This window comes from Colias eurytheme, chromosome 25 (genome assembly GCF_061535395.1).
Source record: "Colias eurytheme isolate Ceu_HAF_F1 chromosome 25, ilColEury1 Martin Lab GWU primary, whole genome shotgun sequence".
Taxonomy (NCBI): Eukaryota; Metazoa; Arthropoda; class Insecta; order Lepidoptera; family Pieridae; genus Colias; species Colias eurytheme.
The window spans coordinates 4,351,679-4,370,569 of NC_143004.1; the positions used below are offsets into that span (position 1 = coordinate 4,351,679).

At 32.3% G+C, this 18,891-nt stretch overlaps 2 non-coding genes across 2 annotated transcripts; one reads left to right on the forward strand and one right to left on the reverse strand.

Moving 5' to 3' along the window:
- The first annotated feature begins 8,716 nt into the window (after nt 1-8,716).
- Nucleotides 8,717-8,789, forward strand: TRNAM-CAU (transfer RNA methionine (anticodon CAU)). Its single transcript has one exon. It is a non-coding gene; the product is annotated as a tRNA-Met (tRNA).
- Nucleotides 8,790-9,555: 766 nt separating this feature from the next.
- On the reverse strand, nt 9,556-9,628 carry TRNAM-CAU (transfer RNA methionine (anticodon CAU)). The gene has a single exon. It is a non-coding gene; the product is annotated as a tRNA-Met (tRNA).
- Between the last annotated feature and the right edge of the window lie 9,263 nt (nt 9,629-18,891).

Sequence of the window (18,891 nt, forward strand, 5' to 3'; positions counted from 1 at the left end):
GCTGTTATTATTATGTTCAATTACATTGACTCGACTCGACTACTCGACTATACCGATGATTTTTATAAATATAAACCCTTACAATTTTCCGATACACTTAAATCTACCCGTGTTTTATATCTATTTTACGTCTAATTTTCCCACCATTTTGTCGGCCATGTTGGTTTCCCAGATTGAGAAATAACAGAAACTTATATAACCTTTATTCGTGTATTCTTAAGATATTTTCAATAGTGTAACAGAATCTCGTGACCGCGTTTCCAAGATATTCAAGGTCGAACGATAGAAAATCAATAGGTATTTCAGTGTGTTCCAATGACGTTGATATCTATGTTGTTTGGTAAAATATCCGTAACTATAAATAGGAAATTTAGGAATATTATTAATACTTAATATTATAAAGCTGAAGAGTTTATTTGTTTGTTCGTTTGAACGCGCTAAACTCAGGAACTACTGGTCCGATTTGAAAAATTATTTTGGTGTTTGATAGCCCATTTATCGAGGAAGGCTAAAGAGCAGAGCCACGCGGGTGAAACCGCGAAGCGCAGCTAGAAGGAATATTATTAAAGCTACCTTCTTTTTATGTGTGTCCCACACGATCTTCTAAGTAAATTGAATAATTTATCAGGTTGTAGACAAAGCGAGTGAAGCCGTGTTCCGTGGGAAAGCTTGTAAAAAAAGCCAACACAAATCATTTAAAACACGATTATGTTTAGAATTTATTGAACAAAGAGTAAGTACCTATACATTTAACCCAAACTTAATTGCCAATACATGCATAATATAATTATTAATAGATTATTTCCCGCCTAAATGTGATAAGCTGGCATCTGTCAAATTAAAGCAAATAGAGGGTTTATTGCCCCCGCATTAGGCGTAATGTTATTGAGCCGATCTGTTGATTACGGTCGAATCGAATAGAGTGGAACGAATTAAATACTGTTTTGTCAAAGTGCCTGGATAAAGAAATGGTTAAAAAACATAAAAAAAACATTTGATTAGATCATTTGTTAAGAAAAATAGAAGTATGAGAAATAAAAAAGTGTTTTATTTCAATTGTAGTGCATTTACATTAAACGAATGCTCATTCTAACCCCACTATGTCAAATTATATTTTAGTTCGATTCTATGCAATGTTTTTATACTGAACAACACTGAATACGAGTTTTCGTTTACATTAAAAGGGATCGAAAGAATGCTCTAGTTCTAGCTCTATGTTCATTTGATGTAAATGTACCATTAGAATGTCTATTCCAATATTATTTACAAAGAAAGGAATGATGAGGATTTCTACAAAAAAAAAAATCCTGAAATCACCTTGTATTTTCCTTCGTCTTATCAAAAGTTCCCAGTAATACATTAATTTCAACTATTTTGAACCCTAATGCATTTTATAATTAAACATCTAAATTCACCCAGTAAAGGCTGATGAAAAGAATAGATTGAACTAACATAAAACTAAAACAGTCCATTGAAAAGCTTCACTTGAAAATCGTCGGTTTTCGTCGTATTGTTAAATATTGACTGACATCCAATTATGCAACGGTACGGAAACCTAGATATTGACTACAATGTGAAATCATGTATTTTTTATAGTGCATCTGAAAATTCGAATTGCTGATTCAAATTGGAGCAATTTCTTTTAGCATTATTTTCACCTATTTCAAGATTTGTGAAGAACATATTGTGTAGGAAAAGGTTAAAATGTAGTAGTAATGTGTACCTCAAACAATGTAATAATTAAGATAAGTACCATTATTTTTAGTTTAATTTTAGTTTGCATTATACAGTAGGTACATAAAAAGTGGCTTCATCTCGTATACATAATGATATTTTCCATTAAAAACCGCACTTACGAGTATGTTTCACAGTGCTTTGTGTATAGCGAGTCTACAATTGTTATTATTTGCATAACATTTATAAAAAAATAGGTTAGGGTTGACCATTTGACCAATACATGTAAAACTTAATTTGTAGGTACCTAAAAGATTTATTAAAATAAAGAAGCATACTGCTCCATTGATTTTCTTTACAGAAAAGAAGGTGATCAGACGTCTGAATCCTGCCAGACCGAGACATTTTTTGTTAGACATCGGGAACCAAACCCTTTCCCCACACACACATGTAAACCACCGAACCAAGGAGGCTGAATGCCTGCTTCGAGTACAATAATTTATAAATGATTCCCGCACAATTTACCTAACCACATGATAAGCCTGACATGTGACATTTGAGCTGGTTCAAATTAACATTCGCGAGTCTTGACGGGAAATAGCGAGATGTAGATTTTGTGACGTCATAGATAAGTAAGTATCTAATGTGTTTTATTGAAGGAGATATCTTGAGAGCACTTATAAGAAAGAAAGAAAGAGCGTCATTTAATAGTTATTAACGAAAAACTAAAATTATTTCCTTCTTTTCGTCGATCGAAAGAGCATAAGTCGTGCACTTTTGAATTTTTCAATTGTGTATCTATTTACCGTTATCACAATTCAAAGGAAAACCAAATAACCAAAGCGCTAAGGGAAATCTGATCTATAACAGGTACGTTCAACTGTTTCACGGCACATTTGAGTCTTTGTTCAGAGATAGGATTCATGACATCTGCAATGATTGGTTACCGCTACGGGCAATTTGTGTGAAGCGGGTATTGTTTCTCGCATTACGGTAAGTTGAAGGGAAATATTGTTGTATTTTGGAATAAGCAGGTTTGATAATTCATATTTTACTAGGACTTCTTTCAAATGTAACAATGAATTTATTCTGGTTTCAATATACCACTAATCATCAAAATTGCTCTTGCACCGCACGCACGCACCCTGGGTTGAAAAAAAAGTTGTTTTACATCTTGGAACATAATATAGTAACTTCACTATCTTCTACAATATCAGAGACTAAGTACAATAATAACATATAGTTATCTACAAACTATATCTATATAAATACCAAATCGATCTTATAATAAATAACCGTTTTTACCATGGTATGTATTTGCAATCCGGCTTTTCCACCAGTAAGCAGTGTCATTTTAGTTATTTAACCTGCAGAGTCATCACATAAATTAACCTATACAGTATACACCTTGCCTTTTGACATTAAAATTAATAAACGTAAGAAGCTTTCGCATTAACCTGAAAATGTTATGTCAGTGTACATTCACTCCGCGATTCATGTTTATTCTATGATCATGTATGATCTGTGCTCATATTTAATCTATGCTGTCAAAGATTAGTTCAGTACAGATACGTCCTTTGAACTAGTCACATTTATCTGCATCTGAGAACTTAAGCACGAAGCCTTGTGAACTCGGTAGTGCTAAGTCATTTGGCTTTGACTAACTTTCCGTTTGATAGCATGTCGTTAGGGATGGCGATCTGAGATCGATTAATCGAAGAATCGATTTTTCGAGCAGAAAATATCGATTTTTTAAATCGATATGAAGTACTGTGTCGATTCACTGAATCGATATATCACCCTTGAAAATCGACATTCGATTTTTTCTGTTTTGGTATAAACCATACAATTATTTGCATTTAGTTGAATGTGCCTGAATTATAAGAGTGCTGCCGGTTAAAGAGTTAACTACTCATAAACTCGCGAGATGGCTGTATGTTTAGTATCCTTTACTCGCCTCTCTTTAATAAAAAAGTTACGTTTGTAGTCTTTGACTTTATGTATCTATAATCTGTGACGATTGATATTGCATTATTCATTTGTTGTTGTCGTTAATTGAATACTGTTATTAGCATAATATAAGTATTTTCATGATTGATAATTGATTTTCATCAGATTTTCATGTAGTGTTCGTTGCGAAATAATAACTAATTGAGAGTAGGTAAGTAAATAAGTAAAGCGCTTCTTATTTTTTACTTTGACGCTATTATTTTCAGTTTGTTCTGTTAGTTGTGATTATCATTTAAATTTACTTTTACACAGGAATAATCAGCATTGAAATAACTAATAAGTAATATGTGGAATTCTTATTGATGGAAGTGTTCATACTTCATTCACGATTAGGTACTTTATGTCCAATTATCTATTTAATTTATTTTTGAATTCCCTGATTTTATTGATAAGATATCGTTAATTGCAATATTAATCTTGTTTTAGTAAAATTGATATAAATTTACATTGTAAATGTAAACTTGAAAAAAAGATCGATTTTTTAAGAATCGATTTTGTAGGCCTCGATTTTTTCGTGAATCGATTCATTAGACTACGATTCGAATCGATTTAAAAATCGATCTTTTTCGTAAAGAATCGCCATCCCTACATGTCGTATGAAAACAGTGTAATTGAATGTGTGTACTAGATGTACCATTTATTTATACCTACCTATGTAGAAATGTATATTAGACTAGAGCTTTTATTTGATCATTATTTTAGCTTTTCGCCCACGTAGTCAAAGGAAAACCGGCATAGCTATCGTTTCCGTGGATTTTCGGTTACCCTCTATGTTTGTGCCAAATTTCATTAAAACCGGTTAAGCAGTTTTTGCGTGACAAAACGTAATGATATGTTTTAGTTTGGTATATTATAAAAAATATAGCAGGAAACGAATGGAGAAAAAAGGCAATAGACAGAGAAACCTGGAAAAAGCTGGAGGAGGCCTATACCCGAAAAGGGGTTCCGATCAATGATAGTGAAAGATAAGCAAGCTATGATAGAATGTAACATCAAACATGAAAAAAATAGAAAAAAAAAGAATTAAGTATTAGAAATTAAAATTTAAGTTAAAAAAATAGTGTAAGTACTTTTTATATATTATGTAAAATAGCTTTAAGAATGTAAACTACCTGTGTCAGAAATTTTAACTTGATTGGAAATAAACGGGCTTTTTATTTTTTTTATTATTATCATAAAAAAGAAAACTTTACGGATAATTTTGAAATGTCAAATATTATAAATCTTGTATTCTTAACGCTCTAGGAGCTTTTCATAAGGTCAAAGATGAAACAACTTTTTGAACAAAAAAACACCATTTTCTTTGTTTTTATTTCACTTCATTCAATTGAATATTTAAAAACAACTGCAACTTGCGAAGCTCCAAGTTTCCATTGTAGCCCAGTGAAATTAGGTAAAAAAAGGGGTCAACCTCGGAATGAAAGATAATAAGCTGGAAATTGGTAAAAACCTTTGTTTTGTTACCCTAAATATTGTCTCAAAAGTCACAAATGCTATCGTGTCCGCGTCTTAAGATATTGAAGGTCAAAGGTCACAAAAAACGATTTTACGCAAATATCTCGGTTCCTATTGCTTAAATGATATTTTCACCTATTATGAAAGTTGTAGAGTATAAAATTCTCTTCAACTTTTGTCTAAACTTTTTTTTTATACGATCAACCGTTTTTGAGGTAGAGCGCGAAGAGTGCGCAGCGTACAGTCATATATGAGCTAATGCAGGGTCAAGCGTGAGTTACGGTTATCAGTACGTTGTATAAAGTCAATTATTGACAAAAAAATTATAATTATTAAGCAATGCCCATTATTTCTGTACTTATTCTTAATTTTTTATATTTAATTATTCAACTATAGTATATTATTAATTCTGGATTATCTATTTTAGTTAAATTTTAAAATAAAAAGACAGTAAGGAAATATATTTTAGATATACCTTTATTTATCATTAAATATGGCATGTAATTGTAAATGCAAATAATTTGTGAATCGAATGAAATTGCGAATGGAAGCTAGTTATATCTTCTTCTTCGTCGTCTTCTTCTTGTTGTCGGTCTAAAATATTCAATTCATTGTCATCATCCTCATTATCGGTCATATTCATTTCCAAACCTTCTAGAATTTCAGGATCGTAATATGTGCTTTCTTCATCGGGATTACTTGGATATAGTGGAGCGTTGAGGCAAGCTTGTCCATTGCACTGGCCACAAGCTAAAGAACATAGTAGCCCTGATTTTCTGCATCCACAGCGGGAACCACAACCATTTTTGCAATTGCAAAATATTGTGTTTAGTAGTTCGGCTGGTGCTGGAGGTAATAACGTTGTTATGGGCTCCAGAATTTCATTTTCAAGCTTCCAGCCCCATTCTTGAGGTTCTAAGTTCTTCCCTAGCCATGTTTGAATCTGGTAGTAGACACGATTGATATGTTGACGGGCTGCTACACTTGTTGGTGGAAGTGTTGACAATTGTACAGGTTTATTTAGTTTTGTTAATTTGATGAATTGCGTGTAGCGGAAATAATCAAGGTTGTCCTCAGATTTTGGAGCATTATATAATGCCAAAAAGATGCGCACTCCATTTTCAAATAAAGTTTGTACGGGGCAGTTTTCTTGTTGAAATACTTCCACCAGTTTATCCAAATTGGTAATTTTCTCCAATGCTCTAGTAACAGTTTTTTTTCCTTTTTTAAATCGGCTATAAATAGAAATGATCATAGGGTAGGGACAAGTATTTACAGTTATATAATTATTTAAAAATTTACACGTTTTAAAGGAAACATTTATAATTTCGTTTTATTTTAAAATATAACTAAAATAGATAATCCAGAATTAATAATATACTATAGTTGAATAATTAAATATAAATAATTAAGAATAAGTACAGAAACAATGGGCATTGCTCAATAATTATAATTTTTTTGTCAATAATTGACTTTATACAACGTATTGATAACCGTAACTCACGCTTGACCCTGCATTAGCTCATATATGACTGTACGCTGCGCACTCTTCGCGCTCTACCTCAAAAACGGTTGATCGTATAAAAAAAAAGTTTAGACAAAAGTTGTAGAGAATTTTATACTCTACAACTTTCATAATAGGTGAAAATATCATTTAAGCAATAGGAACCGAGATATTCGCGAAAAATCGTTTTTTGTGACCTTTGACCTTCAATATCTTAAGACGCGGACACGATAGCATTTGTGACTTTTGAGACAATATTTAGGGTAACAAAACAAAGGTTTTTACCAATTTTCAGCTTATTATCTTTCATTCCGAGGTGAAACCCCTAATATGACTGGGCTATTGGACGTAGCAGTTGCAATTTGACATCTGACTTGTATTGTTCTGTAAACAATGTCTTGGATCTTGTTGTAACTACACTTAAAGTTTGTAAACTGTACACTGAGATCACAGTACTTTTAATTTTTAAAGACTAAATAGTAAGGATAATCTTATTTAATTTTTAAAAATTACTTGAGAAGTTGAAGTTGTGAAAATATTATGGCTAAAACTAGTAGAAACTGAACAAAGAATTACTTACACATTACGTAACAATAATAGGTACTTACATGATTATAAATTTTACTTTTGAACAAAAATTGAAGAGAAGAAATAGCTTTGTAGCAAAAAGGTCTTTTGTTTATTCATTTATATTTGTTTATGTTTGTTAATTATTCATTTATTAATTTAAATTTGTTAATTATTCATTCATTCATTAGATTTTTAACGTCAAACGCGTATATGTTTATCTGACAAGCTGAAATTCAGCATTGACGCTACATTAGCCTTTATTACTCAGCATTATAAACTGTACACTGTCTATTTTAAAACTTTTCTTAAAGGTAAAATTATTCTAGGGCTTCTAAGTGAGTTATCTTAGCTGAAGGGATAAGAATAATCCTTTTATATTCAAATAGAGTTACTGTCCATTGTAATGCGATTAAGATATATATAGTTATTATCTCTTTTACCCAATTTCGCAAGAAAACGGGTCATGTGTTAAGGAGTTATTTTTTTTTAAACCCAGTTAATTTTAAGTTTCATGTTTCAGTCGTATTTTTTAAACATTTGAAATAATCATTTCTTGTATTTTATGTACTTACCAACTAAGCCGAATACATAATATTACCTATATCTACAAATCTTACTTTTAAAACAAATACAAAGTTATTTTATAATTCAGAAATAAAAAATAGGTATTACTTATCTACTTTAAAACATGCAAGGATTTGACGAGAATTGATTATAAACGCCTATAATATTATATTAACTACAATCATCGTAAATATTTATTAACCTCTAAAAACATGGCGCCGATTTTGATAGCTGTCAAATGTGACATTGACAGCTGTCATCGGGTATAATTGCGTTTCAATAATATTAATTCAATTAGATTACTGAAATGTTATGATTGCATAGTGATGAACATAAATCCTATGGAGTTGATTGTTACTTTATTTCTTCGTAAATAAATTATATGATAAAATATAGGCTAATACTTGCATTATCTTTAAAATTGTGTGTTTCTTCGAATGATTTTAGTTTAGAGTTTTGTTAGAGGTTTAGAGTTTAGACTATAGCACACCCCGGACACTCCATACAAAATGATCGTTTTGACAGTCACACTGTAGAGACTGCAAATGTGTGTGTTAACGCTTTATGGTTGGCACATTTGTGACTAGTGTAAAAAAAAATTCGCGTTTTTCTGATGAAATACATCCGTAAACAGCACAATATCTAACCATTTTCTACGAAGAACGATAATCACAAATCCAAAATAATAAAATTACTTTAAGTCAATTTGATTAATGTTGTCAATCTTCGTTGCGTATCGTCCTTGCAGAAAAATATGGCCCATTTTATGTCTGATCGCGCGGGGGTGAGGTAAGTTTAATTTTGGCGGGAGGCGGAGAGTGTCCGTTCTGTAGCGTTTAGCTACTATTATGTATTCTGTGACTATAGTTTTAATTTTGTCGGGTATACGTATAATTGAATGAAGGTATAATATCTTTATTTTCACCTACACAGTCACCAGCCTCGGTGGCGCAGTAGGCAGCGCGTAAGTCTCATAATCTTAAGGTCGTGAGTTCGATCCTCACCCGGGGCAATATTTTTAATTTATACACATAATATTTTAACTATTATAATTATTAATCCTTATAATTTTTGCCTTCTATTATGCGATTAGTTCATAACGTTCTTCATACTTACATTAAAGTTTAGTCAAACTGGCTTAAATAAGCTGAAATAATCAATATACCTATAAAAAGCCTATAAATTAATATAAAATACGAAACGAAACAAAAGAAAGAATATAATTCGTATAGAAATCACCCTAATCACGTCAATCCAACATGCCACAATGAAAGACAGCAGGTTCAAACCCACGGAAATATCGCAGTATTTTTAAAAGAAAGGCTTAGGTAGAGGTCATTTAGCTAGCTTTTATATGTAGTTTTGTAGTTAGAATAAAGCAAAACAAATGGATCTTAATAAAGAATCGAATTGATGTGGTTATATCTTTATTTGTAGCCTTATTATAACAACTATTAAATTAAGAATTAGAAAATTATATTAAAATAGAAAAACTTATCCCATAACTTATAAATTTGCATAGAGCTGAAAATTGTCAGAGACGTTAAATACATGATTATAAATAAAATATCAAAAAGTCCCTTCGATCCTTCTACTGCAAATTTTTAATCGCGGGCAAAATTTTGTTTCTTTGTGATTAACTCTCTACATACATAATACGCAAATTCAAAAAGTCTTGTGTTATACTCATTTGGAGTGTTGATTACGTTATTCCTACGTTAATTTCCATTTCAAAATTATTTTGTATTTACTATTTACCATAAAAAGTGCAAAAATATTGCCCCGGGTGAGGATCGAACTCACGACCTTAAGATTATGAGACTTACGCGCTGCCTACTGCGCCACCGAGGCTGGTATGTGGGTAGTTGAAATAATGATGTAGGTACCATCGAAGAAAATCGTAAAAAATAATAATTGCGAATCTCTGTCGTATTGAAATATCAATTTTTATTTATACCACAATAATTGATAATGAATGACCAAGATAATTGATAATGAATGTTTCAATATTTCACTAACATTATCAGCTGCATTGATTTCGATAAAAATTTTCACACAGAGCAGTGATGCATAATGCATACGATTGAAACGGTTTATTGAGGCGTGTTCAGTTTTTGGCATCTGTCTGTATTGTGTAGTATGTGGATTAGTTCAACTGATTATCGAAGATTATCGGTTTATTATTTTGCATGGTTGCTTTGAACTTGTTGTGGTTTATTGAATATTTGAGTATTCTGACTAGCACAGGTTATTTTTAAGCTATTGCATAGCTTTTATCTCAGACTTTGAGCGCGGCGACCGAATGCAAAAATTCCGTAACGAAAAAACCTAACGCCCCCACTCCAACCGGCACAGTATGTATATTTTTCAGTAGTCTAAATGTGATTAACAAACAAACTTTCATACTGATTGATATTAACTTTGATTTATTTTTATATCAAACTGACATCAATATAAATAAATTAAAAAAACTCAGAGACGTATTTATATAGCGCCCGCCAAACTTCTTGGCCTCAAACTAAGCTTGCGCATATAAAAATGTACTAAAACTTGATGCGCAAACTTCCCCCACCACGTTACTCTGAGGCCAAGAAGTTTGGCGAGCGTTATATACTTGAAAATGGTTATTCTGTAGCCGTGTCTACTGCACAGCTACAGCTATAGCTACGACGTAGTAGGCGTAGCGGTTCTAGAGCATCTACGAACTCGTCGATACGACCTGATTAGTGTTTAATGACCCTAATCCCATCTTTGTATATTAAAGTGCGATGAAAATTATTTCTGTATATCTCTTATGTCTAATGTTAATTTTAAAAGATATTATGTTATACTAGCTGCGCTTCGCGGTTTCACCCGCGTGGCTCCGCTCCTGTTGGTCTTAGCGAAATGATATAAAGCCAATAGCCTTCCTCGATAAAATATGGGCTATCTAACACTGATAGAATTTTCCAAATCGGACTAGCAGTTCCTGAGATTAGCGCGTTCAAACAAATAAACAACAAACTCTTCAGCTTTATAATATTAGTACTTATAGATTAAAATAAATATATAGGAATCTGTATTATTATTTTGAAACAATATGGTGTCATAAGAATGAGGTGTCGTGATAATTTATATTGTTACTTTAAAAGTCAAAAACTTCCATAGCGCAATTCGTTAATTTTAACTAGAATATAAATGACATAGGTACCTAATATTATATTATAGTACTGTGTAATGTAATTTGAAGATACTCGTCCGTTTAGATTATAATATAAGACTAGCTGTGCCCCGCGGTTTCACCCGCATTGCTCCGTTCCTGTTGGTCTAAGCGAGATGATAATATATTATAGCCCATAACCTTCCTCGATAAATGGGCTATCTAACACTGAAATAATTTTTCAAATAGGACCAGTAGTTCCTGAGATAAGCGCCCCAAAGTGAGTAGAAAATTTAATGAATTTAAATTATTAAGATAAGGGAACTTATAAAATAATATTTTAATTAAGTAGTTCTAAAATGGTACTAAAAACTACTAAATATTATCATGCGGTTTTAATAACAACATTTTGTAACATCAATTTATTTGTTGTTGTTTTTATTTAAAAGTTGAATTATTATTTTCATCTACCCGCATATAAGCCTCGGTGGCGCAGTAGGCAGCGCGTACCTAAGTCTCATAATCTTAATTTCTAAATGTATGTATTCACGTAAAATCAAACACAAGAAAATAGTTACGAATATCATGAATGTTTGAAACTTGAAAGCTTTTTTCACCACATTCGTTCCTTGTCTTCCATCTCACACCTACAATATACAACGAACATGATCTCTGACATTTCACTTCCAAAGACCGTTTCCTGGATATTTCCGCATAGTTAAACAATACCTCTGGTTTAGTTATTATGCTCAGCGACCCAAAATCGCGATCCGATGCTATCCTACTTTATGAGATTGTAAAACACAATTTGTTTTACAAAACATATTTACTCGTATTTATGTCAGCGGCTTGGGGTTTATTTTAATTAATACTAAGATTACAATGTGTATGACAAAGTTCTGTGATAGATATTTGATTAAAATAAATAAATCGAAAGATAATTTTCCACATCATTTTCGAAATAATAGAGCTATTATTATTAAGTCTAAGCAGACTTCAAATAATATTACTAAAAATTTCATACACTAGCTGTGACCCGCGGTTTTACCCATATTGCTCCGCTTCCGCTGGTCTTAGCGTGATGATAATATATAGTCTTCCTCGTTAAATGGGCTATCTAACACCGAAAGAATTTTTCAAATCGGACCAATAGTTCCTGAGATTAGTACGTTCAAACAAACAAACTCTTCAGCTTTATAATATTAGTATAGATTTAGCTTGGAACTTAAGAATTTGTGTCTAGCAATACATCAATTAATTTATAAGTCTTCACATTTGATCTAGGCGAGGTAAACGTTTAATCGTTATATGTAAATGATAAAAGCAAAATATGAGTAACAAAATAATATAATATACTTACAGTACATTTCCCGGCACTAAAAAGTGATAAGTGAGTCTGTTTGTGCCATCGTTACTCCAAAATAAATGAACAGATTTGGTAACGTTGCTAGAATGAAAAGGGTTGCATGCTATTTCCGGTGTCAACAAGATATCTGTATAATAAATAAATAATAATAATAAATAAATAAATATTTCAGAAAATTTTCACACACGGCACGATCTGATCCCATACTAAGCTTTCGCTTGTGTTATGGAAACCAGATGGCTGATAAACATACATTGTATATAATTTTAAATAAATACTTATATAGATAATTAACACCCAGACACAGAGCAAACATCTATGTTCATCACACAGAAGGCCGAATACGCCCCCTATTGCCTATTCCTCTAACTATATATATTATATAGGTATAAAAAGCAACAATTTCAAAGATCCTAAAGTACCAAAAATAATTCACACATATTTTCAACACTATATCACAGATAATATATTCACTGAATTAATAAAAACATTCTTTACTAAAAATACCTCATTACTAGTTATGTAACGCAGCGAAACACTATCTTTTAATTAGACATTCGTATTCAGGGAAAATGTGGCAAATTATATTTTTTTCACTCTAGTTATATTATAAATACAGATTATATAATTCAGGACTCCGATCTTGACATGTTTTTATCCGGTGCTACCTGGAGTGGCCTGTCCAGCGCGAATTAAAAAAATGCAAGCACTTTTAACCCGAAAACAACTCTATGCCTTTTTCAGTTCTGAGTAGTAATTAAATTTTGTATTTACAACGTTGCATTTTGATATTTTTAATTTGTAAATTTATTATGAGCCAGTTTCTTTTGCTTTCATAATAGTGGCTTGTTTCAAAATTCGTATTATTTCATAAATAAAAATATAGGTATATTTTATTTTATGTACCTATGTATTGGATAAGAAAGAAATATTCTTTATTAGTTGATAAAATTCAATTTAACAAAACATAATTCCAGGAAGAATTGCGTTAACTACGTACATCTAAGAATAATTAACTTCTCGAAACTTGACTAAATTACTCTACCTATGAAAAAAACGTCCTCAAAATCTGTTGAATAATTTTAAAGATCTAAGCATTTTGTTGTACAACATGTTTTAGTGTTGTAGTGATAATAATATCATCAAAATGTATAATTCATAAACATTAAACATACAATCACTTATAACATTTAGCTCTAATACCACTCTCACACGCATGTAATTTTCATACAAACTAAATTTCTAATCTCTCCATAAAGGCACTTCCACACAGACCTAATAAACGGGCAGTTTAACCGTAATGTGGTCTGATAGCTCGCTAACGACCAATAGACCGTGTAACCGACGCTTCTGTCCCTTAATAGACCGAACTTTACAATCTATTAATTTTGAATACTCTTGAAGCATTTCCTCGGATTTTGGCTAGACATTGAATTAATGTTAACGTTTTCGAAGTAAAATTTAAGCTATTTCTTATGATAGACTTGTAGTGATACTATAACGAAGGTAAAGAAAAAAATGTTCACATAATTTAATTAGGGCTCAGTAACAATGTAAAACTGATGGCAAGAGACCAATAATAATCGGGTTAAATGGCGGACTAACATAGGGTCATACTATACGAGCGGTTTTTCCGCCGCGGGAATCCGCTTCTGAACCGCACTAGTCACAATTTAATATGAAAGTTGTAATAATGTTCATCAAAAGAGTCTAACCTCGGGAATAAGTACCAATTTTATTCATAAGAAGTAGCCTAAGTTTACTGCCTATATTTACTGTTACAGAATTCAGACGGACTTAATCGCAGCACCTTAAGATACTTAATTTTTTATTCTTCAATTCTCATTTATAACAAATTCGTAATTATTAAAAAAAAATCCCAATGGCCTAACAAAAGAATAGAGAAGTTATACATCAACAATATTGTATTGTTCGCTGCACAAGTCAGGCATATGCCTGACTTTCGTATTACCTTCCTGGAGCGTGTATAATGCTTAAAACATCTTCAATGCTCAGTCTCTTATTTAGAAGAGCAACAACCTTTTAAACCCTTCATATTAATAACCTCAAAAGCAGAAGACGAATAAATTATAATAATATAACACATTAATAACACTGTATACCTTAAAGATAGGTATACACTATACAGTGATGCCTGCAGAGTCGTGAGCGAAGTTTCCGCAAGTTATCCGCAGATATCCGTAATCTCTAATCAATATGAAGCGATAGTCGACGAAGGATCCCGTGCATGATGTAATTGACGGCACATCTGATAAACATAGTAGTGTAATTCAATTTATATCTGTGTTAGGAGAACGTCTTCTCTATTAAATTATCTAATTAATAACGTGTTTTTGAAATATGAAAATAGCATTACGCCCGTGGCTTCACCCGCGATACATAAAATACGTAATTCCTATAAATACAATGAAAACATTAAATATAATTTGGAAAATCCAAAAGTGCACGCCTCATAATTTTTTTTAATAAATATTTATTAATTATTATTTTTGTTTATTTAATAACAATTAAACCACATCGAATCAGACCCTGAAAAATGAAAGGGTTCTATTCCTGAGCATACTCAAGAGTAAGAGAAAAAAAAAGACTCGATTAGTAAAGTATTTCGGTCGCTATCGTGTTAACAAGAAAAAGGATCCGCCCATACAGACACACGGACGTCCAAGACAGAACTTTTTTAAACTGTTTTTTAACTAGTTTAAATAACAAAAATGACATCAAAAATATCATGAACGTTAAAAATAGTGTTTTTTCTTAATATGTGTGTGTATGTATTATCTTACAAGTGCAATGTATGATACATAAAGACATTTTAAGTTTGAAAAATCAGATCCCATCAAAAACATCCTGTAAAAAACCCAAGTCTCGCAGCTCAGTCTTTCTACCGTCAAAAGTTGTGAGATCCATGTAATACCAAGTCGGTTAATCTATTTAGTGTCTACTTGAAGGACCTTCTGTCTTAAGTTATTACATAAGTTATTATCATGCCAATATTAAAAATATTTAACGTTTTAAACAAATAGATCGACTTGGACATCGCTTGATTTGATTATTAGTATGTATCACACTACACAGCACGACGGGCCAGCGACCAACAGGAACGAGAGTTTCAATCGCGTGAGGCGCGAGAGACTAAAGAATCTAATATAATATTGTAATATTCATTTTGTTTTCATGCGATGTCCAAGTCGATCTATTTGTTTAAAACGTTAAATATTTTTAATATTGGCATGATAATAACTTATGTAATAACTTAAGACAGAAGGTCCTTCAAGTAGACACTAAATAGATTAACCGACTTGGTATTACATGGATCTCACAACTTTTGACGGTAGAAAGACTGAGCTGCGAGACTTGGGTTTTTTACAGGATGTTTTTGATGGGATCTCACTTCTTTTTGTAGAGCCTTTCTTTTTGATACCACCACCAACCACCAACTGCATAAATAACTTTGTAATCCCATATATTTATATGGGATTACAAAGTTATTGATGCAGTTGGTGTATTTGGAAAACTGGACCGAAATTACAAAATATTTAAGTTTTCCCATGATTAAGACACTAAACTCTATATGTATTCCAAATATGAAGCTTCTAAGTCTGCTAGAAGTGCCTTGGACTTTTGATGATCGGTGAGTCAGTGAGTGACAAAATTTAGAAACTTTAACAAGTTGTCATTCTTAAACTACTGGTTCAAATTGACTGAAATTTTAAATATTCCGTGTTTATACAATGCCGGATTAGTTACTGAAGATTCAGGTTTCTTGCTTTATCCACAACCGAATTATAGGGGGTCGAAAAAGGCCCGAATTGCTTCGAGAAAAGGATGGTACGGCCGTGCCGCTTTTTTTTTGCTCGACTTGGCGGGGGCACTGCCGTGCCCCCAGATATTTTGCGCGAAGTGACAGTAGTACCCACCTCAACGCTTCGCTTATGAGGCGTGCAATTAAACCTTTAATTATACTTTTACTATTAATCCTGATCCTCGATATTGTAATTACAAAAGCGTCTGCGGTTTCACTGTCAGCTTTATTTAAAATGTGGCTTTAAATACTGTGTAGTAAATTGAATTTTTTTACCTGATAGCGTATAATGTTCATGAAAACAATTCAAAATAGGATTTCCTACCAGGAATACACTGTCTAGGTATAGGTAAATACTTAAATCATGGAGAGCATTTTTTTTACGGAGTAAATTTCAAAGCTACTAGACCATTTGAAAATTATCTCCTAACTACAAAGCTGCATTACTCCTAATTGGAACCAGGAAGAATTGTTTCATACGCTGCTCTTGGTTTTGGAATAAAACTCGTGGCTTAAAAGTCACGTAAAAATTAGTTTTTTAGACTACCTCCGTTCCACGTACTACAATAAAAAGAATAAACGCAAACTCTATTGAGTATTCATGAACATTTTTCAATTCTTAGTCAAAGATATATTCTGTACTTTATAAAAGCATCACCAAATATATCTCTAACTTCTCTTAAGTATATATTTATAAAATTCTCGTGTCACCATGTTAGTTACCATGCTCCTCTGTCACGGCCGGACCGATTCTCGTGAAATTTTGTGTGCCTAATGGGTAGATTTGAGAATGGGTCAACATCTAGGTATTTTTCATTCCCCTAAGTGATATAAGTAATTAGTAAGGCCAAGAACAACGTTTTACGGGACAGCTACTTATAGTTATAAGATTAACCAATTTCACAACACAGCTTATTTCCTTAAATAATGGAGTAAAAATGTTGAAAACAATTTGACATTAAACTGAGTGGTAACAATTATTAACACGTCACTTGGTCTCAAGCAAGGACAGTTAATTTACAAAATGTACCAGTCCAATTTTATAAAGTGCCCGCGCTATAGTTTACGCTGGACACCTGCTATCTTGAAAACTAATAGCCACTATTTCATACGTTCTTGTAAACTGCAAGTTATTATAACTATTACATGTTGAGGATTTACTTTAGTGTAGTTTGAGTACCGTGTGTACCCTTGTGGGGTATGGGGCAGATGCATACTGTTTCCCTGATCGATTTTCTTTATGGACATGTCTGATCGGTCTTCTAATCTGTACTAGATACATTTCTTTCTTTGACAAATGTATAATGTCTAAACAACTGATTGCTTCCAGCATTAATCGAATCCAGAACATCTCGTTTATAATCTTACGCGATAAGTGTATCATGGACTTCTTCTTCCTATTGAAGATCAGTAAATTTTCTCAAACAATTATTATAGAACATGCTGCCATCGTATAATTATTTAATGCTTATTTTGAATTGACATAGTAAAAGGTAGGAAATCGGAGGGGACTACTGATAACCGGCGCTTCTCCGCTAGTACGGACAGGCAAATGGCGAGTAGTCCACCTTATCACGAATACCGACATAATATTATTTGACTATTATGAATTTTAAGGTACATTCATAATTTATAAATATTCATTGATCTTAAAATTTTTATCAGCAATATTATGAAGTATCAAAATTTGCTCTACCATGTCAATATAGAATGAACTAACATAATATTATTCGTAAATATTCTTAGAGGAATTCGCTAGCATATTAAATAGATATCAATATGATGAGACTGCTGGAGGGTCAAGAATTCTTGCGTATATTTTTATTTTTATAAGAGTGGATATTTTTCGCTTGGAATTCTAAATCTTCCTATTTAATGAAAGCACGGTTGGTCAGTATAAAACATATTATTTGAGAAATCTATATCGACTTATTTAAATGTATTAATTATTTAGACTATGAATTTATTTATTTGTGATTATTGTATCTACTTTTAAAAACCATAATTTAATTATTTATTTAACTACTTAAACCACACAAAAATCAATATCAATTGGAAATGAATTCTCAGACGGGTGTAGCCACGGTTGGGCTGGCTCTGACCTGGAAGGTACCTAACCAAATCTAAAAAACTACTATTAAACTTAATCCGTAAGAAGATTCACACTCGATTCTCAATCAATGCGATCTAATCAAAAAGCTTGCGCACGATTGACCCCATGCGTACACAAACATAATCCTTTTGTTCTTCGTTTGTGTGTACTGTTTGTATTATTTACTCTAAATTGACTGATTAATTAATTGTTATACGCCCAGCGCCCAAACGGCGGAATGAAAATGAAAATGAGAATGAGAATGAGAATGAGAATGAGAATGAGAATGAGAATGAGAATGAGAATGCGAATGAGAGTGAGAGTGAGAATGAGAGTGAGAATGAGCATGAGAATGAGAATGAGAATGAGAGTGAGAATGAGAGTGAGAATTAGAGTGAGAGTAAGAATGAGAGTGAGAATAAGAGTGAGAGTGAGAATGAGAATGAGCGGGATAGTGAGAATGAGAGTGAGAGTGAGAGTGAGAATGAGAGGGATAGTGAGAATAAGAGTGAGAGAGAGAGTGAGAATGAGAGTGAGAATGAGAGAGAGAATGAGAGTGAGAACGAGAGTGAGAGTGAGAGTGAGAGAGAGTGAGAATGAGAGTGAGAGTGAGAATGAGAGTGATAGTGAGAGTGAGAGTGAGAGTGAGAATGATAGTGAGAGTGAGAAGGAGAGTGAGAGTGAGAATGAGAAT